The following is a 27,872-nucleotide window of genomic DNA, read 5'->3' on the forward strand; positions in this document are numbered from 1 at the left end:
GCAGGCTGACCCCAGACATACAATGATTTTGTAGTGCACCAGCACTAATAGGCAGTTCTATCTCTTATAACACTCCCTCATATTATAAATGCCAGCATCTCATTTTCATGAATAATGCAGGCAATAGGGTTATTTTACCTTGATTGCTTATTCTCCCATCTCCAAAGCCTACAGCTTATACCCAAATGATGTAACCTTACCATTTGCATGAATTCCTGGATTTGAAATCAACCCTTTACAAGTTCCCTGGAGTAGTTTAGTTTCATTTGTATGCATGTAAATAGTACCAAGACTGACATAAAAATTAATGAACTATTTACTTGAGTAGCCTATACTTTGCTCTAAAAGCAAGCACATGCTTACACAATTAAAATAAAATTAAAGTTATAAAATCACAAATACTGAAAATAGTGTACAAAAATAGGCAGCATTAAATCTTCAGAAGTATAAGCTACTAACAAAAAATGATTTTAAAGCTTTCATCTTTTTGATATTATAACACTCAATCTGATTCCCAACAAAATATACTCACCTCTGGTATTACCAAGGCATCCAGGAAGCAAACTGGTCAAGTCAAACAAATAATCTAACAATACTACTTGTCCAAATGATCTAGAATTTAGTCCAGGTATAATGAATACTTTACAAATTGCCTTGTTGCCAATTTCATAGGCACAATTTTAAACTGCTTTTCATATTGATTTTTTTTACATGTTTTACAAGTTCAAATATAGGTTCCTCAAAACAAAAGCTGTCTGATTTGACCATTTCTCTCTAAATTATTTGGACCTTCCAATATATGTCATGTCAACACTAACAAGAATTGGCCCTATGGGGCCGGCACTGTGGTATAGCAGGTAAAGCCACTGCCTGCAGTGCCGGTAAGCCATATGGGTGCCAGTTCGCGTCCCGGCTGCTCCACTTCCAATCCAGCTCTCTGCTATGGCCTGGGAAAGCAGTAGAAGATGGCCCAAGTCCTTTGACCCCTGAACCCAGAAAAAGCTCCTGGCTCCAGCCGTTGCAGCCATCTGGGGAGTGAACTCGTGGATGGAAGACCCCCTTCTCCCTCTCCTTCTCTCTCCCCCTCTCTGTAGCTCCGTCTTCCCAATAAATAAATGAGTCTTAAAGAATTGCTCCTGGACATAGGAATCTTATCCATAGGTCTTGGAACCTCCCCTGATACCTTACTGACTTTTTCTTACCTTATTGGATACTGATACATGTCTTGATTTCAGAGTTTAGATTAGCTCAGACTTTTGAAGCTGTACAGAGATTAATGATTTTTAGGTTTCCATTTTAAAGCATACAACATAACATAGCTTCCTCCAGTTATAGTTGCTTCGAGAACCAATTTGTAAGAGCCAAGTTTATCCACCACAAGAAAGGACATAATTTCCATTGTTTAATGTGGCATTGCTTGTGTTCTATTTTTCATTACTTAGTAGAATACATGAAGATTCTCAGTAAGAATCTATAGTTTTAAGAGAATGACATATTGTTACCTATGCTACCCCTGGAGGTCTAAGTAAAATGAGACTACATAATTGAGAAATTCACTATTCATGCCAATGCATGCCAAGGGATATCTGTTCATCCCAATGCATCTTCTGAATTTTATTTTTAGTAGGTTGTTGCTGCCCTTGCCTGTCTTTTGTTATATCAAAGAACCAAATGTGAGTTGTCTATGGAAGGAAATCTACCATTTTAATTAACATAAAACATTCTTGACTACCTCACTCACCTCCCCCCACCAAAAATTCCACCAGGGTGTTATAGAAACCAAGATTAAGGGATGATATGGACAAAGCTGTTTTCACCATTTTATTTGAAAACAGCAGAAATGTCAAAGAAGCAAACATCTTTTCAACAAAGCAAAAATGGAACCTAGTTAGTGACACACCCCGATTCACAGAAAATAAAACTTCAGAAAATCCACATTGCAAAATCCTTTCTTGTTTCACCTAAGTTGCTTACTGCATCAGTGATTTGCTAATTGCTGCTGTTGGAGAGGACCTTTATGAATTGGCATCAGGTCATGACAGTTGGCGATGCCTATCACCTGGAGGCCACTGGATTGTTACACAAAAAGTAGACCTGATGTTACTAGATTTGTACCACATGTTGCAGCCATAAATGGGTAACAATGAAATAGATGAAACATGTTTTATAGGATAGCTCCCTTTGATCATGTTTGTAGACAACAGTCATAAGAATGCTGCATGAAAAAAAAATGCTTGAAAGACAATGTTATCCATGAAACTAAAAATAATGTATTCAAATGTTTTAATACCTTTATCTTCTGATCAACCACTTTGAGATTTATGAAATGGTTAGCAAAATAGTTGCTGTGTGCTACAAGTTCTGAACATCAAATATACACAGTTCAAATATGTCAAATAAGTATTTTTAAGAACAGAATCTATAATTTGGAACAATATGTTATAGAGATGAACTTGGGAAGGTGACGATATCAAGTTCCCATGCCTTTGGCCTTACCCCCTTATCTCTGTGCCCCCAAATCTCAGTCTCTATGGTAACCAGTATGATTGTTAGCAACAGGTCAACTTGCTTGGCTAGTTGCCCACAGCCCTATTATGTAATGGTTTGGCTTCAGGACACTGTAAACCCATAGAAGCCACTGAGGGTGAAGGGGGCATGGCTGGATGCTGCTGTTTGTCAGTGTGTGGATTTGTGGATGTGTGGTTCTTTGCAGTTATTGGTGAATGTGGCTGTTTGTACATGGGGCTATATGTGCATGTATGTAGGGGTGTGTGTGTGTCCAACTGCCACCATGGACACAAAGGTGGATATCTCCTCTGACCCCACTGCTATCAGTGGCAAGTGGCTGTTCCTTGCACACTTCTCACTTTCACTGTGAGTAAAGGAGACATAAACCCACGACCAGCTAGCTCCAAGTTGTTCTCTGACCTGTCAGGATCTGGATCTGCTTGTCCTGGGTCATAACCCCAGACATATAATATATAAGTCTTTAGTTCCAAACAACTCTTTCATAAGGTAGCATCACAAGGTATTCAAAACTAAAATGTTCTGTTTCTAGTCAGAAAAAAAAATGTTAGTAGTATTTTACCATTTTAATTGAAAAAAACTGTCAAAGGGTCAAATGTTGAAACAAAGTATACAGAGGGTCTATTAGCATATAAATTCCCTTCTTTCCAGAAGAGAGCTTCAAAGACCTAAAAAGATGTACATTTTAAGAAATGTTTCTTTCATATGCTAATTTCAACAATCCAGAAATTTAGACTTGAAACACTCAGAGTGGAAAATTAAAAAAGTTCATGGAAAAACGAAATGATATATTTCAGTGTTTTTTTTTTTCTTCAAATCCATGAATAGGTTTTCCTTATTATACATTTGCCACAAACTGAAGACCTCTCATATAACTCATAATGTCAACATGAGAGAAGCATTTTCAGATGTCCCAAATAGAAATGAGGCAAAAGTGCTTACCACTGAAATATGGTAAAGGTCGTCTTTAAGAATTTATTACATAGGCCGGCACCACGGCTCACTTGCCTAATCCTCAAACTGCAGCACCAGCACCCCGGGTTCTAGTCCCGGTCGGGGCGCCGGATTCTATCCCAGTTGCTCCTCTTCCAATCCAGCTCTTGCTGTGACCCAGGAATGCAGTGGAGGATGGCCCAAGTGCTTGGGCCCTGCACCCGCATGGGAGACCAGGAGGAAGCACCTGGCTCCTGGCTCCAATCAGTGCAGCGCACCAGCCGCAATGGCCATTTGTGGGGTGAACCAATGGAAGGATGACCTTTCTCTGTCTAACTCTGCCTGTCAAAAAAAAAAAAAAAAAAAAAAAAAAGGTACTCACTACCTTCAAACTCATTCGAGAAATAGAAAAATCCTAATGGCTATATATTAGGCTTTTCAATTTACCTTTTATATTTAACCAGTGTAGTATTTAGTAACTATTAAAACAAAGCTTTTTAAAAAAATCTTCAAAAGAGATATAAATTAAAAATGTCCATAAATTTTCAGAACAGTTAACAATGGTTTAATGCCTTTACTTTATGGCAAAAAACATCAGTGTGGCTGTTTATCTGAAAAAGCTGATAATATCACAAAAGGGCCAATTCATATCGCCAATCCTTCATTTTTACATTTAACTTGCATCAGCTTTGTTAATTTTTACTTTCATTTATTTGGAAGAGTCACATAAGGAGAGGAAGAGACAGAGCTATTCCATTCACTGGTTCATTCCCCCAGGTGGCCAAAATAGGGCTGAGCCAGGCCAAAGCCAGAGACTTTATTTAGTTCTTCCTCTCAGGTAGCAGGGGCAGGGGCCCAGTCACTTGAGCCAGTTTCACTGCTTTCCCGAGCCATGTGCAGGGAACTGTATCAGAATTGGGTGGCTAGAACATGAACTGGCACCAATATGGGATGCCAGTGTCACAGGCAGCAGCTGAGCCACAGTGTCGGCCCTTAACCTGTATCATCTTTAAAAATGTTTTCTATTAGGGGGTTGGTTTAAGGGGATGAAAGGAACTTTTTTTCTTTTTTTTTTTTTTTTAGCAACTCCACATTACCTGGTTTGGTGCCTCACATAAACTACTTATCCCTCCAGATGCACTTTAGGTACACAGTTAATAACTGCTGTCTATCTTCACATAGAAGGGGGATTCTGTTATTGGTCAGGTTCTGTTCTCACTTCCACATACTCTGCTGGGAACAGCCATGTGACCTTCTGTCACCCACATAGTTCTGCTTTATCTTTGGTGTCTTTGCTCTTTCTGGCATGTTATCTAAAGCTTTTGAATTCAATTTCATCACCCATCTGTGCCTTTTCTTTGGACAGTTAACCATCTAAATTTTTTTTATTTAGTAAATATAAGTTTCCAAAGTACAGTTTATGGATCACATTGGCTCCCCCCCCCCGAATAATTTCCCTCCCACTCGCACCCCTCCCATCTCCTGCTCCCTCTCCCATTCCATTAACATCAAGATTCATTTTCAATTATCTTTATATACAGAAGATCAATTCAGTATATACTAAGTAAAGATTTCATCAGTTTGCACCCACACAGAAACACAAAGTGTAAAAACACTGTTTCAGTACTAGTTATAGCATTACTTCACATTGGACAACACACTAAGGACAGATCCCACATGAGAAGTAAGTATGCAGTGACTCCTGTTGTTGACTTAACAATTTGACACTCTTGTTTATGGCATCAGTAATCTCCCTAGGCTCTAGTCATGAGTTGCCAAGGCTATGGAAACCTTTTGGGTTCGCCGACTTTGATCTTATTCGGACAGGGTCATAGTCAAAGTGGAAGTTCTCTCCTCCCTTCAGAGAAAGGTACCTCCTTCTTTGATGGCCCGTTCTTTCCACTGGGATCTCACTCACAGAGATCCTTCATTTAGGTCTTCTTTTTTTCAGAGTGTCTTGGCTTTCCATGCCTAAAATACTCTCATGGGCTCTTCAGCCATATCCGAATGCCTTAAGGGCTGATTCTGAGGCCAGAGTGCTATTTAGGACATCTGCCATTCTATGAGTCTGCTGTGTATCCTGCTTAACCATCTAAATTTGACCAGGTTTTACAAAGTTGATCATTTGTTGGCAAAGCCAAGGGAAGGAACTCAGCCTACATCTCCCATGTGGGTGACAGGCATTTAGCTACTTGAGCCCTTACTTGTTGCCTCCCTGAGTTACTAGCATGTAAGCTACAGTCAGGTGTTAGAGTTAGGACACAAATCCAGATACTCTGATATGAAACATTGACATCCTAACAAGCACAACTGCGGCCCAAACACCTGCTTCTATATTTGGTGTTCACTTCAAAAAGTTGGCTGAACTTAGCTCACACAAATGTGAGTGTGCCATAATACAACTTCAGGGCCAATCATAAAGGTTCTTGGGAACTTGTCATGATTCCAAAAGGGACTAATGTGGTTCACTGGCTGTACATTAACAACACAGGCACATACAGGTTTGTAAAAGGTGTGATCTGTAACATATGGGAGTGAATCATGTTTCACAGTAAATCAAGAGCTAATGATTTTTAAAAAGTAAACTAGGGTTTTAAATTTAAGCAGCACATGATATAATGTAGGAGACACCTGGAGCTTACTGGGGGGAGGTCTATTGGAGAAGAGTGCGAGGTGATAACAGTTGCTGTTACTGGATTATGTTTTCCTCCCTGGTATAAGTGTAGCAATGTCTCCCTCCTGGCCCTAGAGGAAATGCTCGGAGCCTCACTATTTGCTTGCAGAGCAGCTACACTTAACCTACAATAAAGAGGTAAATTGTGTCTAGATCAGACATTCTAATTCTACTCTCCTTTTGGCTGCAAAGATCCAGGGAAAGTTTCCTCCTCCAGGCAGAATTGATAGGGGAAAAGAATTCTTTCCTTCCACCCAAAAGCAAATATTTGCAGAGTTTAGAACCAAATTGATTTTGAAAATAAATAAAAACAAACCAGCCTTTCTATACACTCTTCAGGATCCCCAGAGGTATACTCACCAGGTTGGTGGATGCTATCTCAGAATCTGGAAAAAAAATCTTCCTTTGTCTTCTCAAAACTGAGATTTATTTCAGGGAGCCTTATGGGCACAACAAACAAATTCAGATTCATTATTGCCCAAGGACAAGCATACTCTTGCCTCTGTAGAAAACCAACAATCTGAATACTCTCTGGGGAATCAGCAGTGATGACTGTGAACAATTCAGCTTTAGACTGTAAATATCCATTTGGCCAGGACAAAGTGAGTTTTATCACCCACTATAATTTCATAGATAAGTCACCCAAATTATGTTTTTTACTATATAATTAGCTTACTGTACTGCCATAATACATTTTAGCTGCAGTACAGTCCTATTTGAAAAGGAATGAAATCCTTTCATAACTCAGAAAACTACTTCAATGTCATTCTTAACACAAAATAGACAGTTACCAGTATAACTGAGGGTAGGCACACGGACATAAAGGATATCCTTTGAAAAAATATTGGAACATAAAAGTTTATATGAACCATCAATAAAGTTTATAAGCAATGTAACTCTGTGGAGAACGAACATTGGAATCTTCCTAGAAACACTGGTTGTCAAAATAACCAACCGCGTGTCTCATTTAAGCTGTGATATTGATGTTGTCCACAACAAAAGTCAACATTTAAATATTTTATTTCAAAGACACTAAGTAAATGGGATTCCAAACAAAGACACATTGCATGTTTAATGCCCACACATATCAAGAGGTATCAAAGGATACTTTCCAACACATTAAAGAACAAAAGGTTTGCTACATCTTACAAAGTATATTCACAACTATCTATAGACATACGTTGATCTTCATTTAATGCCTTGCAGAACACTGAACAAGTGACACCATTTTTATACTTATAAGTATCAAAATAAATTTTCTATATCCCAGCTATAGCATTAATAAAATGAATTAATTAGCAAAATGTGATAATGACAGAAAAAGACACAGAAAGAGAAGTGAATACCCTTGTGCCTTAGAAATTCTATTAAGAAAGTTAATAGAAGTAACATGATAGAGCTATTCAGTGGGTTTTTATATGCCACAGAGTATGCAAAGTTTTTTTATATAATTTATCCTATTTAATCCTCACAACACTTATGAGACAGGTGCATTATTTTCTTTGTTTTACAAAATAGAGAAAGAAAGGCTTTAAGATTTTATGCAATTTGTCCCGGTTCTCAGAGTTTATGAGTGGTAGACATGTGCCTCCAACCCTGTTTGAATGACTATGAGCTCAGTTTTGCTATATGGCTTATTTTAGAAATCAAAGAAAGAGGCCTTTATTAGGTAACACAAAGGAGCAATATTGAGACAAGGAACAGAGAATGTGTCTGAAAGTAAATCTATTTAATTCCTATTAATAAAAGTAATTTAAATGGCCAAAAAATGACTTATAGCTAGATCATGATAGCTTTGGTCCTTTTGGTCTCTGCTGTGCCAGCCACTAAATACTTTGTAGTCAACCAGCTTTAAGTGATTTCTCTTCAGAGAAGCAGTCAGTATGTTTTCCATTATATATTCTTTCACAGGTTAATAACTCATCCTTTCAAAATCATTCCATTAATATCTGTTTTGATTGGACTTGATATTAGTATGTGCCAGCAGGTTAGCTTGCTTTCTCCAAGAGAACTCAATCACCCTGCAATATTCCCCAAAGCATTCTCTCTCCCAGTCTGCACATTTATTTTCAAGATTCTCTAACTTTTGATACCTTGGATTCAAAACCCCAATTTTAAGAATTTCCATCATATTTAATTTAAAAATAAGCTTCCAGCCGCACAATATTGCCTACATATTTACTCATGTGTTTCTTTTTCCTTGAGTTATAAAATGTGTCATTTTTATGCCTACAGAAGGTATGTTTTCTTCTCTCTCCTTCTCATGTGATGAATTCTCCCCCTCATCCCTGCCTCCTTCCCTCTTTCCCATGCCCCCTCTGAGAGAAAAGAGAGCCAAGGACAGGGAAGAGAAGTCATGGGGAAGACCTTACTCCCTTCCATAAGTCCCCCTCCAGCACCACTTCACCACCCCCTGCCCAGAAAGATGCTGCTTATACCAGAGACTAAACTTTTTTTCCCCTGTTGCTTTCTTACTGGAAATGTTACATAAAAGGAAAAATTGATGGCAAAAGATCACCCACCCCCATACTTTAAAAAAATCTATCCAACCTATATAAAATGAAGTGTTTTTTCTCCTGTCTTTGGGAATAACTTTAAAAAATCCAAGTCGACATTTTTTATTCCAGATTTTACTTAGTTGCTAAGTAGTACTTGGCACAGTCTCTTCCTGTTATTCTGGAATCCTAACATGCTCCAAGTCTTCTCTAAGTGTCCCTCCTATGATCATTCCAACATTCCCAACTCTTTACTGGACACTACTTATTACTGGAGAACCTGAATTCTACTTTTTTGCAGTATACACATTTCCTACTCCAACTCATTCCTACCCATGACAAAAATTCCATGTCTATGCCATTGACTTCAGTTGGGAAGAGCGGTTCTGAAGTGTAGAACACAAGAATCAAATATTTATGTGCTCATTAAGTTAAATTACATTTCTAGAAGTTTTCTTAAATTTTTATTTTTCTGAAAGGTGGCAAAATAGAAATCATCCATCCACTGTTTCACTTCCCAAATCCCTGCAGCAACTGGGGTTAGACCAGGTCAAAGCTTGCAGCCAGGAACTCAGTCTGGTCTTCCATGCTAGTGGCAGGGACCAAATTATCTGAGGTGTCATCTGCCGTCTCTCAGGGTGTCCATCAACAGGAAGCTGGCACCAGAAGCTGAAGTTGAAGTTGAACCTAGGAACTCTATGGGGTTTGGGTATCCCATGCAGCATCTCAACTGAAACACTAAACACTCTATTTGTAGAGTTTTAAGCTACATTAAATGAATGAACACGTCTAAATATAAACTGGTTCAAATTAATCTTTCATTTGAGAATGAATAGTGCCTTGTTTATACTATTATTTGTACTATATTTTGACTTCATAATTAAAACGTTCATTGATATACACAAAAACATTCCAGATACCTATTATAACTACCTTAAGTTTATGACTTTGGAAGATACTGCATTTACATTTAATAAAACACTATTGGGGCCGGCACTGTGGCGTAGTAGGCTAAGCATGCTCCTGTGGGCACCAGTTGAGTTCCAGCTGCTCCTTTTCCAATCCAGCTCTCTGCTATGGCCTGACAAAGCACTAGAAGGTGGATCAAGTGTTTGGGCCCAGGCACCAATGTGGGAGACCCAGAAGAAGCTCCTGGCTCTGGGTTGGCCCATCTCAGACCATTGTGGCTACTTGAGGAGTGAATCAGCATATGGGAGAACTTTCTCTGTCTCCCTCTGTCTGTAACCCTACCTCTAAAGTACATAAATCTTTAAAAAGAAAACCATTATATTACTATTTCAAATCCAGCTGCTTATTCCACTGAACCCATCTGTAACACACTACTAATGATACATTAAAAGCTGTGTAAAGTGTAGCTAATATCCACATGGTAAAAATTTCAGTCACAAGCTCAACACACTAAGCAACACTGAACTGAGAGCAGTGTGAGAACCTCTGTCATACAAGTATAATGTTCTGATAACCTGAAGATCTGAATATTAGCAATAAGGCATGGATTCTGAACTTTTTTTTTTTTTTTTTTGACAGGCAGAGTGGACAGTGAGAGAGAGACAGAGAGAAAGGTCTTCCTTTGCCGTTGGTTCACCCTCCAATGGCCGCTGCAGCCGACACACTGCGCTGATGCGAAGCCAGGAGCCAGGTGCTTCCCCTGGTCTCCCATGCGGGTGCAGGGCCCAAGCACTTGGGCCATCCTCCACCGCACTCCCCGGGCCACAGCAGAGAGCTGGACTGGAAGAGGAGCAACCAACAACCAGCACAGAATCCGGCATCCCGACCAGGACTGGAATCCAGACTGCCAGCGCGGCAGGCGGAGGATTAGCCTATTGTGCCGCGGCGCTGGCCTGAATTCTGAAATTCTGACTACCTAGAAGTGGTTCAGATTCTGAATCAACAACAGCATGCACATGAAATGTGTAAAATATTTGGATTATAACTGAGGGGCAAAGGAAGTTAGAGGAAGGTGAGACCCTTTATCAAACCTCTTATTGCTGCACTGAAAAAAAGCCAGTGATTGCCTGCATGGTCTTTTCCACAACAGCATCGGTCTTTGATTTTAATTCAACCACTTAAATTAACTTTAACTCTCAAACATTTTTAGGTTATATTTAATTTTTTCATGGTATGCTTAAATAGCTAAGAATTTAAGTTGTAGCACACTAAAATGCTGACATTTTGGGAAAAAAAATTGTTACATACTTCACAAATCCCGGGTAATATAAATACCAGAAAAAAAAAATGAACATGCTCATATTTAAAGCTTGAAATTTTACTTTAAGTCCTATTTCTTCTTGTACTCTTATTTCCTTACACACTGCATTGTATCCTAATTCATTTTATCTTTGTGTTTTTATAAATTGCATTTCTCTGCAACAGATATACACTTACATATATATTTTTAAAAGAAATTCCCTATCATCCAGACTCTGTTAAAAGGCAACAGGTCCATTATCAGTTCTGCTTATTTGCTGTTGGTCTTACTGTGTGAGGCAGGGCCTGTCTCCCACAACATGGCGCAGAGAAGGACAGCGCGCTCAGCGGGTGGACAGAGAGTTGTTTTAATGAAGAACACCTGATTGGTGTGATGACTGCAGGAACGCCAGCAGGGCACGGATTGGTGGGAGAGGACTATCAAGGGGGGATAGAGACGGCACGGTTGGTCCGCTCCTTTTTTTTCTTACTGTAATAAATCCCTACTGAAGGGGGATCAACAGCGTCCGGTGTCGTTCATCCGCGGGCGGAGGAGTGACACTAACTACAGAAATTCTTTGCTCACATAAACAAATATATGAAAAAAAAAAAAAACAAACAAACAAAAAAAACAAAAAAAAAACTCCTTCCATTATGGCAATGCCATTCAAATGCTTGAATTCCTTCTTAGTTACAGACCACAAATCAGTGATCTTTCAAACATTATTTTAAATCATAGATTGGCTAAAGACTCAATTAAGTCCCCCTGTAATTTTGCTTAAAGTACAGAATTGTGAACAATGTGACTTGAAAATGGATTTCTTACTCTATCATCAAGACCATTCCATTTGTCAATACTACAAATAAGATTTATATATTTCCTCAAACTGCGAGTCAGTGGAAAGTCCTTATGAATTCCAGGAATGAACATATTCAAGTGGGAAATCCACTACAATAACACAATGGCAATTGTATATTAGTCACATGTGCTGTCTTCCAAGCTTGCACTATTAAGTATACAGAGAACACAAGTATGAATTAAATACCTTGAAATGAATGATCTCCCAAATATCTGTTTTCATTGACAAGTGAAGACACACACACACACACACACACACACACACAATTTGATTCAAGTATCTATAGCAATTAACTTTTTATTAAAACTGTGCAGGAATCTTCCAAACTGTCATAATTTGTTTTCTGTTCTTAGCAAGACTTTATTAGCTGAACAGGGCAATCCATTGTTAGTAATACCTATCCATTTTTAGTTTTTGGAAAACAAGTTTGATTTCCTTTGTTGGGTTCTGGGAAATAGAAAGTTGGCTCAAATCTAAACAATATTTCCTGACCATGAACGCCACTGTGTCTTGAAGAGTCGCAATAAATTATTAAGAATATCCAAGACTGGAAACAAGCATTGAACATTCTTACAGATTTAGGAGCCTGGAAACTGAGGCTTTACTTTGTCTACGGAGGAAACAGATACACTTACTGTACCCCAGCGTATCAACAAACTTCTATTGGGCTAATATGGAGCAAAACACACCCCCCAATAAAAAAGCTATAAATATGTGCCACTTTTTATTTGTGGAATGCAATGCAGTTATTTTATAAAGGTCCACTTTGGGCTTGTATATTTAGCACATACTCTAGTATATGATGAGTTAAATTGTATGATAAATTTCAATTTTTAAGAATGAAAAAGGAAGAAAAAATAGATTCTTTCCTGGGCTCTAAAATCACATGCCAACAAGGTTTACATGTTTAATTTATAGATAGATGTCCATGCTTTTCTCTTTTTACTGTAGGAAATAAATCAAGGCTGATTTCTCATTTCCAATCAATACCTTTATACACCATAGCAAATGAAAAATGATTCATAAAATGAGCCAGTGATATTCTTTGCATCTCTAGTTTTAATTCTCTGTAAGATATTCATGGTATATTTGTGATTCCTATACACTGAGGTAGGCAACATTATAAGATGACCCCCAATGGCCAACACCTTTGTGTAATCATCTCTATCTTTGGTGGGAGACACCTGTGAACACAGGGCCAGCACTCCCTTGATTAGCTTATATGGTGCAGCAGGGTCTAAGAAAGCATAATTATCTTTAGAGTATTGAAAAGAAAAACAGGAGGGGGGGAGTGGGAGAGCGAGGAGATCCATTATGAAGGGCATTTTCTGCCACCGTGAGATTGGAGGAGGCCACAAGCAAGAAATGCATGTTGTTTCTAAAAGCTGAGCTCACATTTACAGCCCCTAGCTATACTCTGAAGGGACAGTGGTTTTTCTACTTACTACTTGTCGAATTCTATAGTGGTGGGTTTGTGATTATGAAATAAACTGAAGTCATGTCACTGTAAAAGTTAAAGGATACAATGAGGAGGAGGAGGAAGAGTTGGGAGTGTGGAAGAGAGGGAAGGTAGGGTAGGAAATATCACTATGCTCTTAAATCTGTATGTATGAAATACATGAAATTTGTTCACCTTAAATAAAATAGAAATAAAGTCAAAGAGGATCTCAACTAAAAAACAAAAAAAGCTGAGCTCAGTTTCACTAACGACCAGAAAGGGAACTCAGTGCTACAATTACAAGGAATTGAATTCTGCCATAAATACATAGGTTTGGAAGAGGACCCTGTGCTCCTGCAGATGCCTGGATTTTAGCTTTGAAACCACCCATATCAGTCAAAAATTCTTACCTGCAGTTATGAGAGTTTAAATGGTTAAGACACTACATCAGCAATAACTGTTGTACAGCCACAGTAAACCAATATATATGCATTCTATTAGCAGATCATCAGTTAAGTTCTAATAACTTCTAAAAGCCTGAAGAGGCACTACCCTTTCGCCCACCCAAGATAATTCTACATTGATTTCTTTGTAAGGAAATGGGGTTTATTTAGCTTACAGTTCTTGAGGTTCCAGAGTATGGCTGCAGCACATTGTCAAGGGCCCCTCGCCTGTGTTCCACCATAGCAGAGAAGCAGGAAAGGAAAAGAACAACTTCGAGAAGTGATCACAAGGTGAGATGGGAAGGGAAACAGCAAGCAAAGACTGCCAAATTCAATTTATAGCAATCCACTCTCACACCAACTAATTCACACCTGCAAGTCCTGTGGTCATCTCTCACATGGTGGAGGAGCCCCATGGCATAATTACTCCCACTGGGCCCCACTTCCTAAAGGTTCCACCACTTCACGGCACTGGGACAAACTTCTAGAAAAGGAATCATCTGGGGGAGAATCCATGTCCAAATTACAGCATTTATGCTATTTTTGGCTCTATACTGTGAAAAAAAGCCACTAAAATGAAAATAATTTGGTAAAGATATTACTGAATATACAGTATATTTGACAAATAATATCTGAAAGAGACGAATCCTGTAATGCTCTATTTCTTCTTTCTTGAGACTTTGCACTATGAATCAACTGCTTACGCCACCTGTTTATATACACATTCCTTCATGTTAACTGCCAAGACTTCATGTGGTAGTTACATTTACATTTCACAGGTGAGAAAACAGTCTTGCTGAGTTATCTTTAATACAGTTAATAGCTTCACCTTCTAACACTCCTATATGTACTTACACTATCTCTTCTCCAAAAATCCCATCTTCATGAAGCACAAAACATTCTATATGGTCTACCCCAACAACATCACCACCAAGCCAGCATTAGCCTTCAGTCTCAGACACACATGGCAATCACGTAGTGCCAAGGACAATGCTTTAATTGGCCTGGAGTGGGGCCTGAGCATGAAATATTTTTAAAATCTCTCCAGGTCATTCTAATGTGGAGCCAGGGTTGAGTACCACTGATCTATACCACATGCATACCTTCAGAAGGGATTGCAGAAATATTAACTGGCATAGAAGTGATAAAAAATAAAAAAGGTGTAACACCAACGGCAGATTACAGGGCCTTAGTTTTTACCCCAAAATATCTACCTGGGCTATAAGCCGAAGAGGAATAGCTGAAAAGAAAGTATGTTAAATGTTTTGCAGCTGTTTTGGTACAAATACGCTTGTGGGCCCTTCTACAATAGGAGTCTAATTTTAAAAGATTTGCACTATTGCTTTATTTAATGTTTTTCTAAATAGTCTATTTAAAAAAAAGTTTCTTCATTTCCTAAAATCACTGTTTGCATTCCTCTTTCAATTTAGCTTAACATAAAATGTTTTCCTTTTGTTTTTAGGCATCAACTTGATTATTCCCAACATCTTTTGTCTTTTCTGATTATTTCTCTGCAGCCTATTTGAAGTGTTTCCTTATGTCCTTTTTAATTTGTGATAATTTTGGCTATTATCTGCATATTAATAGGGATATCTTAATTTGCAAAAAATAAATGTATAAACTTGAAGGTAAATTTACATATAATATAATCCCAACTCCAAAGTTATCAGCACTTTGCTTATATTCAAATTCCATCTTGTTTTTGATTTGTTTTTTTCAGTTCATGAAAACATTAAGTCTTCTGCCTCTAGGCTTTGTTACATGCTATTCACTGTGTATTAGAATTTTGTTTTCCTCATTAATTCTTCTGTTCTTTATGGTTTCAGCTAAAATACTTTTTTTTTTTAGAAATGTCTTCCCAGATGACTAACTTGGGGCTTCCGTCACCCATATGCAACCCTTATAACCTCAATTAAAACCTAAGTTACCATTATCCATCTTCGTGTGTGTGCTTGGTGCATAACTGGGACAAACTAAATGCTCTTTGGAGCAGATATTGTGGATAGGGTGGTATATACTCATATTTGTGACCCTTTCCTGCCTTTCTATGTATGTAAGCATGTTTACAAATGAGATCTTACCACATATTTTGAGTTTATTTTCATGTGCCTTTCCAGGTCAGTATCACATTCCTTAACCTTTTGGAATTCCATTTTTCCATCTCCACCAGGAGGCCCTGCTCATATTCTGACAGGAAGTCTGCACTGCTGTCAAAGAGCTCCCGCCCTCTCTGCACTACTTTGCTGCTAAAGTTCTGGAGAACTCAACACTGTAATCAAGTCACTCAGAAACACATTCTTGCTCATCTGTACAGTATTTGCTTAGAATCTTTATCAGAAAAACTCATTGAGTCAAAGGATTTATAATTGTAGTTTTGGCAAATTTTGCCAGATTATTCTCCAGAAAATATTCCAATTTATACTTCTATCTGTAGTGTGTGTGTGTGTTTTAAAGATTTATTTATTTACTTATTTGAAAGGCAGAGTTACAGAAAAAGAAGAGATTCACAGAAAGAGAGATCCTCTATTTACTGGCTCACTCCCCAGATGGCCACAGTGGCCCGGGTTGGGCCAAGCAGAAGTCAGGAGCCTCATCCGGGTCTCTCTTGTGCGTAGCAGGGGTCCAAACACCTGGGCTATCATCCACTGTTTTTCCAGCAGGGAGTTGGATGGGAAGTGGAGCAGCCAGTCAGCGGCTTTACCCACTATGCCACAAAACCAGCCCTGAGAATGTTATTTTAATTTTTTTTAAAAAATTTATTTATTAAATATTAACTCTCAATTTCTGCTGTTTACTATTATTACCAGTTATTTTAATGATTGTCTTCTATTTATGTAGCAGCTGCTTTGAGTCATTCAATAATGACCAAATTGATTTATCTCACAAAGCTGTGAGAATTGAACAAGCAAGCTAGTTCCCTGGGTTGGAAACTTAGATCTTAACTCACCTATCAAACTGATGAACGATAACTGAATGCCAGTTAGCTTTGCTGAGGAATTATATTGCTTAACCCAAACTAATACATGAAAAACCACACAGGATTTCATATCAATTTTCACTTATAGGAGAAAAAACATTTCAGAAGAGCAGGCAGAAATTAAAAATAAAAAAGGTAGGTCCACTATATTTTATTTTTGATAATACAATGTAGGTCTGTTCACATTTTAGAACTAGATGTAAGTTACATTTTTGTATTCAGGGGTACTTCCCAAAGTTCATGGAAAATTATAATTGAAAGATTAAAGGTTAATTTATTGGAAAATTGAAATTTATTCATAGTTCTTTGATATTACACATTTCTCATAATTTTTTGAAGACTCTGCTTATGTGGAAGTCATATGTATCATACCATATCATCCACTGGCAAAGCATTCAATGTCCAAAAGTGAAAATGACTGTTATGAAAAACAACAAGAACTAAAGAAATAATAGGAGTTACAACAAAAGCAGTAGTAAGGAATGCAATCTGAGTATTCACTTTGAAGAATGTAGAGTTTCTGATAAAGTACTGCGTTCACTGGTTCTTACTAGAGGCATATTTACAAACCAATAAACAAACAAGAACATCATAAAGAATAACTACCCAAAATTTCTAGAATATAATTTATAAGAAAATATCCAGACAATACCTGTGACTAGAAAACAAATCTTCACTGTTTTACTCTAAGTTGGTTGGAAATAGGAAGTATCAAATAACAATTAGGATGTTGCAAAAGCCATGTATTTGATAATTTGACAAGGAATAAATGGATGGGGAAGTAGCATTCGAAAATCCTTAGTGACCCTATTATCATTCATTTTGCAGGTTAAGAATGATGATATAGAAAATATTAGCAGATGTGGAGGGTCTTCAAAAAGTTCACAGAAAGTGTGTTTTATGAAAACAACCATACATGGATTTCAGACTGTTTTTTGCATCCAAGTAAATTATTTTTTAGTTCCACTTCCCACAAACTTTGAAGTATCTTCATATAATAATTCTTATTATAGTAGATGTGGTCACAAACAAGAAAAAGAAACAGGGATCTCAGATACTCTCTCTTTCTCTCTCCTCTCCTGCACAAATGTCGGTAGACATAACATTGCAAAGTCAGGAGGCCACCGTATGCTGTTTGGTTTACAATCACTAATAATCCCTCAGCAGAGTTCCACCTAGCATGGCTGACCCCAGGCCATGTGATCGAGCCATGTCCCCTCCTAGTGATGGGAGTTCACTGCTCATCGGGCAGCTCATTCCCTCCAGACATAGCTGCAGTAATGTCAGACAGCTTTTTCAATTCTTTACTGGACATCTCAATAAGAAAGTCCCATAGGCATTTCCAAATCAATCTGTACAAATTCAAAGTCATTTCATTTCTTACTGCAAACTGTTCCTTTTCCTGAAATGTTCCCTATCGGAGTTAATAGCTATAACTATGACTCTGCCAAGCCAGATCTTCTGCCATTATCTTTTATTCATTTTCTCCCTCAATCCTACAGTCTGGCACATAGCAGGAACTGAATAATAGCATGTAAAAGAAGGCAAGGGGAGGGGTAGAGGAAAGAAAGGAGAGACAGAATTGGCAGGAAGGGAGGAGGAAAACCGGAAGGGTCACAAATTCACTGTTTCTTATGGATTTCCACATTAATAACCCTGGACCAGGTACTTCAATTAATATTTATATACACACATACTATAATTACTATAAGAATTATTAATAATTATTAGAGGTACATAATAATATAAAATATATAAAAATTATAATAATAACTATATGAAGTTACTTGAAAGTTTGTGAAAAATGGAATTAAAATATAAATTTACTTTAGTGCAAAAAACAATAGAAATCCATGCATGGCTGTTTATATATAATATGTGTATATATATATATATATTTTTTTTTTAATGAGGCAGATAGAAAAGGATCTTCCTTCTGTTGCCAGGTCAAAGCCAGGGGCCTGGAACTCAAATCAGTTCTCCCATGTGGGTGGCAGGGCCCCAATCACTTGAGACAACTAAAGCCTCCAAGGGTATACATTCACAGGAAGCTGGAACTGAAAATGACGCCAGGAGTTAAACCCAGGTACTTCAGTATGGGATTCAGACATCCCAAACACAAGCACTGACCCTGTTCTCTGTTTTGTCTCATGACACTTTTCACCATTCTCTTGTTTCTCAAAATGGTTATTTTGGGGGACAATGGTGTAGCACAGTTAAGTTACCACTAGGTATGCTGACATCCCAAATCTGAAAACGGTTCAAGTCCCAGCTATTCTGCTTCTTATCCAGCTTCTGGCTAATATGCCTGTTGGGACCATTTGGGGAGTGAACCAGAGAATGCAAGATCTTTCACTCTGTATCTCCAGCTCTCTGTGTTGCTTTGCCGTTCAAGTAAATAAACAAATCTTGCTAAAAATCATTATTTTGCTATGAAAATTATCTTATACAGTCTCTTTCTTTTGGACTAATGGTCAACTCTACTTTAAAAATATACGTAACAGATGCTACTATTTATGCTTAATGCTCAAACACTCTAGCTTGTTTTGGGCCATTAAAATCCTATTCTTGCTATTTTTATATTGCAACCCCCTGGTCCAATCCTGTTTCTACTCACATTTACACTAAAGTCACACTGAGACACAAGTAAAGTGTAATGTTTATCCTGGTCACCTTTTCATGCCATGTTCACAAATTGAAATATCTTAAGCCAGTTCCTTCCCGCCTAAACCCTACACAGTTAAATCTTTCCTTAATATCCAATCTAAAAGTCACCTGGTCCATAAATCCTTCTTTGACACTTTCAGAATTAAGAAACTATTCTCTTTGTACATCTTCAGAATTATGTGAAGTCAACTACAATATTCATTTTAGACTGAAGGTAGTAAATGCAATATTAATACAAGCACATAACTTAGCAGGCAAAAGTCCCCATGGCGTCAGCTCCTCTGAAAGTGGACAAGAGACGGCCTCTGATGCATCTCTGCATCCCCAGCACCAAGATCAGACAACAGCTCAGCAAATGTGAGGATACTTGGTGGAGAGTAACAGGCATAAAATAACAAAAGTATTTATTTATTTGAAAGACAGAATGACTAAGGCAAAGATAGAAAATTCATCTTCTATCTGCCAGTTCATTCCCCAGATTGCTGCAGTAGCTGCAACGAGGCCACATGGAAGCCAGGAGCCAGGATTTCCATCCCAATCTCCCACGTGGGAGGGAGCAACCCCAAATATTGAGCCATCATTCACTGCATTACCAGACACATTAGCAGGAAGCTGGACAAGAGTAGTCAGGACTGGAACCACTACTGGATTATGGGGGGCTGGCATCATAAGAGCTGGTTTAGTCCACTGCACCACAATGCTGACCCCATCCTGCACATATTTTACATGATATAAAAGCATGTATAGGTTAAAATATTTGAACACTTTGTTAGACTTAACCCAAAAAAAATGTTTCAAGCTAGTATGATGGTTGTTTATTTTTCTTTTTACCCTAACATTTCCTCAGACTCTCAAGTACTGGGCAATTGGTGCTTTGAACTTAACCCTCTTCCATTAGTTCATTACTCTTTGAAGACTCAGAACCTTCTTATCATAAATCAGATTCGGAGAACATTTCACCCTCCATGCCTTTACTCATCCTGCTATTTGAAAAAGCAGAAGCCACATCCTGAAAAATCTGTATTATGAGCTGAAATTCTTCAGGCTGTACGGCAGAGTAGCTCGCTCTTGCCCTCACTCACCTGAAGAGAGTAAGCCTAACAGAATGACTGGAACCAGAGAGGAGCTGCCAGAAAGTTCTACATTCACTACGGTCCTATGCTAAGCCAGGATTCACCCTTGTGGAGTGCAAAGATGTTCCCCTGGAAATAGTTCATTTTTCCTGGTCAGAGAGGTTTTCTAAATGATCAGAGCTACCCCGGTCTGGAATAATGCCTACTACTAGGGAGAACAATTCCTTAAGCACTAAACTGTCTAAATAAATTTATACCATGTATCTTCACATTATCAGACTCCTATGATAAAGAAAGCATCAACTTAAATACAGTACTTTCTTCATACAACAACTACCACTGGAATGAACCAAGATACAAGTGACCTAAAAGATAACTGATAGAATGCATGGAACAGCTGCTTATATCCCAGGATCTCTCAATCTCTCATCCATCTCTCTCTCTCTCTCTCCTTACCTGCCCCACCCCTTTCTTTCTGTCTCTCATTCTATTCCATTCTTCTTGGATCTCAATTTATGATTATGAAAGTCAGTGAAGGGATCAGGACTTCTGCAGAAAGCTAAGGGTCCACCAAGTAACATTTAACTAATTAAACAGATCTGCTTGATCATCCCTAAATCTTCAGTTCTCAAAGATAAGACATTCATTTTAGTAACCCAGTCTTGTTTGGGAGTTAGTTTCTTGCCCAATCACAGAATGCCTTCTGTTTTATAATTCGAATGTGGCATTACTCTTGGGCATTAGTGACATGGTATAAACTGCTGGCATTTACGGAGTACTTAGCAGTGATACCAGTAAATCAAGATGACGTTTCAAGCAACGCTCAGGTTTTAAACCTCTATTTCGTTAACCCTGTGTCCTAGCCATTAGTAATGTATAATTGAAATCTTAATTCTCACTGACTCCGGCAGAGTCAAGCCACTTCAGGAAACAATGTTTTCTGACATGAGTGACCTTTTTTGATTAAAATAACTTGTCACTTTTACAAAATGCCCCTTCCATATCTCATTAGCACATTCAGACTCTCCAGTCTTCAAAAAAGAAATTTATTTCAGGATTATGATGAGGAAATTTGCCTACTCTTGGAGGTGTAGCTAGAATAGCAGACTATCTATATGTCACTATTAGCAAGAAGAACACTGCTTGTATAGTGAAATACACCGAAAACAGCAATTATAAAAGAAAACCTAAGGTTAGAAAAAAATCTACATAAGATCAAATTCAAATATATTGCCAATTTATTAAGACTTCTTTGGATACACAAATCCTCACAAAATAATTAGCTCTATCACTGACTAATTCTAGTGTCATAATGCAGACTAACATTTCTGTAGATATTTGCAGGAGATAATTGGATGACATTTAAGTATACAGAAAAGATAGAGAGAAAAAAAAAAAAAACTAATGCCATACAAACAACCAAGAGCTATCTCTTCCGTTCAGGTTTTATCGTCTTATCCACACAGAGTTGAGGTCAATAGGGTTTCGAAAGACATATAGAACTAAAACTTCATTTTTAAAGCATCTTTTGAATTAACAAGTTTCTGAAAGGCATGGGGCAAGTAAGACCATAACTCAACCCACAGCACGGATGAAGAACAAAGCAATGCTGTACAATAAGATTTAATTTTGAAATATATTTGTATTTTATCCTAGTCAGGTGCTGACCTTCTGAATAGAAACCAAATGGTTACAGAGATTAGAATGCTGAGTGACATAAACTGCTACATCCATAGAAGATTTGGGCTCCAACATCATTTAGTGTCTGACAGGACTAAAGATTTTCAAATTTTTCAGAGTACAAATGAAGCCCGAGAAGTACTAAGACTATTCCTCTTGTTTGGAAGCTGATAGAGCAGAAATGCATTATGTTTGTGCATATAAAGGAAGTCATGTTCCAACACTTCCTGCCTTCTGATATTGAGGCACGACTATTTAAATAATAAGTGTCATGACATTGCTAGTACCTACATAACAAAATTTAAATTTACTGTTTCCCAATTAAGGCTTTGAGTCAATAGCAAAGATATTTATTTTACTTATATAAGCTTTTTGACAGTTTAATGTTACTCAACTCAAATAAGAGTTCATTTCTGATACCTCTTGGAGAAAAAAAAACAAATATGAAGATATGGAAAAGTTTATCTTGTGGTGATGTAAGGCAACAGTAGCAAACATGATTGCCTGGGACTTATTCTTGCAGGTGATAATTATATTTGTGTTATCTGAGTTTATGTCCTTTGAAAATGGTGGTGTTCAGACCATATTTAAACCCTTGATTAAATACAATGATTCCCAAATCCTGTAGGATAAAATCTTAATCAGTTGCATACAGGTGCTTTCTGATATACTTTAAAAATAAACTCCATATTCGATTAAGAAGGCAATCAGTCCATAACTATTTAGCCATGAAGCTAATTAGCCTGGTAAATATTGAAACCTTGAATTATTTGACAATATTCTCTTGCCTGTAGAAGCAAGCCAATCAGCTGAAAACAACCTTAATAATGTACATATGGATGTCTAAAATATGTATCTGTGTTCACTCATCCATGCACAAATATATGCATATAATTGTGAACTTTAGTAACTAAAAACAAAAAAAAATCAACGTTTTTTGTTTTTAAATTGTTCAATAATGCATTCATTTTCTGGGAGAATGTGATAAAAGGATGTTACATATTTAACACAATGTATCATCACAGGTGGTTAGGGTTAGCATTCACTATTTTGATATATGAATTCGTGTTGGTGTACTAATAACTGCTAACAGGCTATACTCCATTTATATTCCAGTCTGAAGTAGAAAGTTTAATTGGTAACTGTAGAGTATTTCAAGTCACCGATTTCCATGCCTTTATAGACTTATGATTCAAGAGAGAAAGTGGCACACATTCTAGTAATAAGTGCACACTAACCAGTGTTCAGAGAGATATTCTTTGGCATCTAGCAGCTCTCTACTCACTTTATTGCTCTTAATATAATGTGAGAAAGCCGTCAGAGTCCAATGGAAATTGAAGAAGTCAATTGAAGATCTTATCAATCCCAAAACTAATGTTTTAATAAATACACAGGGAAAATTTAAGTAAGGGGAAGGAGATTTTCTGAAAGATGCAGAATGAAAGGATAAGCATAAACAAAATCACAATTATAACATTTTTAATTGATGCACAGAGGTTTGTCTTTGTTCATCATCCTCATCAAGTGTTGTATGTTTCTTCTCTGGAAGACATAAGTCACATTTCTTAAAGTTCCCTGTAACATGCTGTCAGTCTGTAAAATTTGAAGCTTTGTTCCAATTAATTCAAATATGATTGCATGCTTTCATCCAACGGAGTTAAGATAAAAGGAGCACAAATGAAACCAATGTTTCACAGAGAATTTTAAATGATGACTTTTTGTCTATCTGAATTTGGGAAAACACTTACTCAAACGTCATTATTTTTTCTCTAACTATCCAAGGATGTTCGAAGTGCAAACATGACGAGAACTACAGAAATAAGACTTTCTGGCATTCATTAAATTAATTGACAAGAAAAGGACTCTGGATAACACACAGGTAATTAGTAAGGAAATTAGTCCTACTTGTAATTTAGCATTCTTTTCCTAAATGAGATTTATCTCACATCTCTACTAAGTTATAGCCTTCCTCTCAATAATGATAACATTTGATTAGAACATAACATTTGTGTGTATATGTGTGTGTGTGTGTACAGTCTCTGTAAATTTGAACTATTTTTTAAATCACTAATAGAGACCTGAGTTCACTTATTTAAAGTCAATATTGATGTTATATTAAATATGTTTCTGAATGGAAAATTAATATCTAAAATACACATTATTTAGATTGTTCTAAATTGGAGAAAGTAAGAAGGAAGTGGGTAGTAGATAAAGGACAGTGAACATCCCCATTGTCCTTGCCACCTTCTGCTTAGAGAAGGATATGTACCAGTAATAACACCAAAACGATGGTGGGGTTATAGAATATATGCTTTGATATTTTTTGTTGTTGTTGGCTCATTCTTCCCATAGAACATTTTGCTCTCAATGTGGTTGCATATCAAGGTAGTAAATCCTAATTCTTGGCTCTGTCTGTAAGTAAAAGGTAGCTGATGGTTGACTTTAAATGTCAAACATGGAGAGTGTAAGTAGGATGAGATTAACACTGGACTCAGTGAACTTGGATAAAGCAGATTGTGCTCCACTCTGTGGATGGGTCTCAGCCATTCAGCAGAAGTCCAGGACACTGGCAGACAGTCTTCAGATCAGAACTGCAACACTGGCTTTCCTGGGTCACCATCCTGGTGGTCTACCCTATCAAGTTTGAATGGACTAGCCCTCATAATCACGTGAGCCAGTATCTTATAATAAACCTCTTTCTCAATATATACTTCTCCCACAAGTTTTTGCTATTATCTGAATGTTGGTGCCATCCCCTCATATCAATTCATATGCTAAAACATAATTCACAGGACAATGATACTAGGAGGTGAGGCCTTTGGAAGGTGATGAGGTCCTGAGGGTGGACCCCTCATCACTGGGATTCATGTTCTTACAAAGGACTGGCCAGAGACTAAAGTTCTATTCCTGTACCATGTGAGGACACAAAATGAGAAGGTGTCATTTATGAAGGAGCAGACCCTTAGCCAGAGATCCCTTCTGCTAGTGTCCTGATGTGGGATTTCTCAGATTTCAGACCTATAAGAAGTGAATGTTTGCTGTTTATAATTTATCCAACTTACGGGATTGTTATAGCAACTCAAACAGACTAAGACAGTTCTCTTCCTCTGGAGAACCGGATTAATACAGGTTATATAGACCTTCACTTTTCCAAAGAGTCTTCCTACAGAACAGTTTATTTAATCTATAATTAAGTTATAATGCATTAGAAAGTTCTCACTCTTTTGGTTTTTGTGTGATTCACTTATGCAGTTTCTTGTCCACTTGGAAATGAGAAAATTCTCTTTTCTTTCTTTCATTTTCAGGTTAAAAATTAAAAGGGAAAACACATTGAGAAATGGATTTTCTGGGCATGTCTACTGCCTTTGAAATATATTATATTTCTTCAAAACCCAGTTCATTCACCACTCGGTTCCTTTTACTAATGGATTTTTTATTTTAGTTGTTTAACCTTATATAAACAATAGCTAAGGAGTATTAGAATGTTTTTTCTACTACTTCGAACAGGTTGGTAGCAAGACAGGTTAATAACTATATTCCCAGGTTTAAAGTTTTCTTCTCCTTTCCTTTTAATAACCAAATATATGCTGGATTCAGGTCCAGAAAATTAATTCTTTAATGATGGGTACCTGCAGAGGTCAAACATGAAAATATTTCATTACCTTACACATTACAAGTGCTTTATCTTCTCTTACCTTCTGCATGACACTCTCTGTGGAGCAAAGCAAAATGTTAATAATAGATGCCAATAAACTTAGTCTTCTCTAAGTTCCATTAGAATTCTTTGTCAGAAGTTAGAAAATAGAAAATAATGTCTTCTATTACAAATTCCTTTTGAGGGTCTCCATTGACAAGTTTTATTTCTGTTGCATAAACCTTCTGTTTTGTTAGCTGGCCTTTCTACGTTATTATTCTGAAAAGCACATTCTTTAACTGAATGGCCAAACTTTTGCCTGCATATGCAGAAAATTCCTAAATCAAGATTTCAATTAGGTTACATATTGATATTGGGTTTTGTGTCCTATTATTCATAAAGTATGACACTCGTATATTCAGATACTACAGACCCCCTTGCAAACTTCATGGCCTCTATCAAATCCACTAAAAGAGAATGCCTGAAAGAATCATGTTAATTTTTATTTTAACTGACTCAGTCAGTTCTCCTTGAACATATTTAGTTTTAATCCAAAGGAAAAAGAAACACAGCAGGAACTGATAAAGCCTGCTGATGGCCTCACATCAAAGTTCCATCAAAGGGAGACCTTATTTCTTAACTTTTTCTCATCTTTAAGGTAAGATATCCTTTCTAGAAGAATTACAGTTTCACTAAATTTGGAAGGAATAATGGCCTGCACCTCAGGTAGCTGTAGAAGATCCAAACCATTTTTGTGCATCCTGTAATGTTTCATAACCTATCTATTCAATTTTCTTTCTTTGTTAGTATATTCTCATTCTAATATAACATTCTCTATAGATGAATGACTAGGTATTACAGATTCATTTTCATCAATTATATGAAAGAACTGCTACTTTGACTTTTCTTTCTTATTAGAATTTGAAAGCTTTATGTCTTTCAGTTATATCAAAAACTCCCAAGGGAATATTTTCTTTCCTAGCTTGATTATTAGATTAATCCTCTTTTTATTTTTTATTTTTATTTATTAATTTATTCTTATGGTTTGGGGACTTCTCTAAATAGTTTTTTTTATTTTTTCTACCACAACATTGAGCCATCCAAGAAAAGTTCTACCCTTTGTCAATTCTTCAAATCTTTTCTAGCTCAAAATCTAACAAAACAGCTGGATTTATAAGTATGATAAAACAACGATTGATATTGTATGAATGAGAAGTGTGAATGTGGAATTACTAATAAGAAGAAACCCCAAAAACAAATTATACGTCTTGGTATAGTGCTAAACTTTTTTTACTCTTCAGTGTGAAGTCTGGCAATCTTCAATTTACATTGTCCCTTGTAAACTGCTGCCTTTTTTTCTTCTATCAGGATAGGTGGGGGCCTCTCTAGACACAAGAAAGATGTAGACTCTCTAGAGCTTTGTGCCTTTCCTTGTGGTGTTTTACCTTCTCTTTCCTCTCTCCTGCTGTCTTCCTGTGGTTTCCTCCGCCCCTGTCATTCACTTTATTTCTCCAAATCTTAGCCTGTGTCACAGTTTTCTTAGGTATAGTTTGTCTAACGCCATTTCTAACTACCATTAATCAGCCAGCCAGCTTTCAGGGGTATGTGTAGTTTAACTATCTGTGTGCTCACACACACACACAAATACGCACACACAAACTGATAATGGCAGCATTAGACTTTGCTTTCTTCCAGAAGAAATGATGTATTTGGAAAAGAAAATTCCTATGGCCACATTATACCACAGCTCTGAAAGCACTGCTCTGAAACAAAGCCAAAACCCTCTGTCTCCATTTTTCAAATGTTAAGTTTTCCAAGCACACAATATTTGCTAGGGTACCAGATGAATAAAGAAAACCTAGCAGCAATAAACAAAAGCTACAAAATATATTGGTATCTAATTTGGATAGTATTAAAACCCTGGTTTATTTGGATAACACTGTGTTTTCGCCATGTATCTGGCACTATTCTTAGCACAGTATGCATATTCTGTCTTCTAAGGAGGCCTCTATCTATGAAAAGCCAAAATCTATGATCTTAAAATCACTGAAACAAGGAAGAAAACCTGTATTTAGAAGCCAAAGAGTAAATAATGCAGAGGTAAATGGCAGGGTAAAATTGTAACCTTTTTTTTTTTTTTTTTTTTTTTTTGACAGGCAGAGTGGACAGTGAGAGAGAGAGACAGAGAGAGAAAGGTCTTCCTTTGCCGTTGGTTCACCCTCCAATGGCCGCCGCTGCAGCCGGCTCACCGCGCTGATCCTGGC

At 37.3% G+C, this 27,872-nt stretch overlaps 1 protein-coding gene and 1 long non-coding RNA gene across 7 annotated transcripts in view; both read right to left on the bottom strand.

Annotated features, from left to right (window-relative positions):
• Positions 1 to 27,872, bottom strand: part of NKAIN2 (sodium/potassium transporting ATPase interacting 2) — a 1,172,348-nt gene that overhangs the window by 918,553 nt on the left and 225,923 nt on the right. The gene's annotated exons all lie outside the window — the stretch shown is intronic.
• LOC138849786 (uncharacterized) overlaps positions 1,650 to 27,872 on the bottom strand; it is a 65,086-nt gene continuing 38,863 nt past the window's right edge. The window contains exon 2 of the long non-coding RNA XR_011388955.1: positions 1,650 to 27,733. This is a non-coding gene — a long non-coding RNA (uncharacterized lncRNA). The remainder of the gene's footprint in view (positions 27,734 to 27,872) is intronic.

Source organism: Oryctolagus cuniculus, chromosome 5, assembly GCF_964237555.1.
Source record: "Oryctolagus cuniculus chromosome 5, mOryCun1.1, whole genome shotgun sequence".
NCBI classification, from domain to species: Eukaryota; Metazoa; Chordata; class Mammalia; order Lagomorpha; family Leporidae; genus Oryctolagus; species Oryctolagus cuniculus.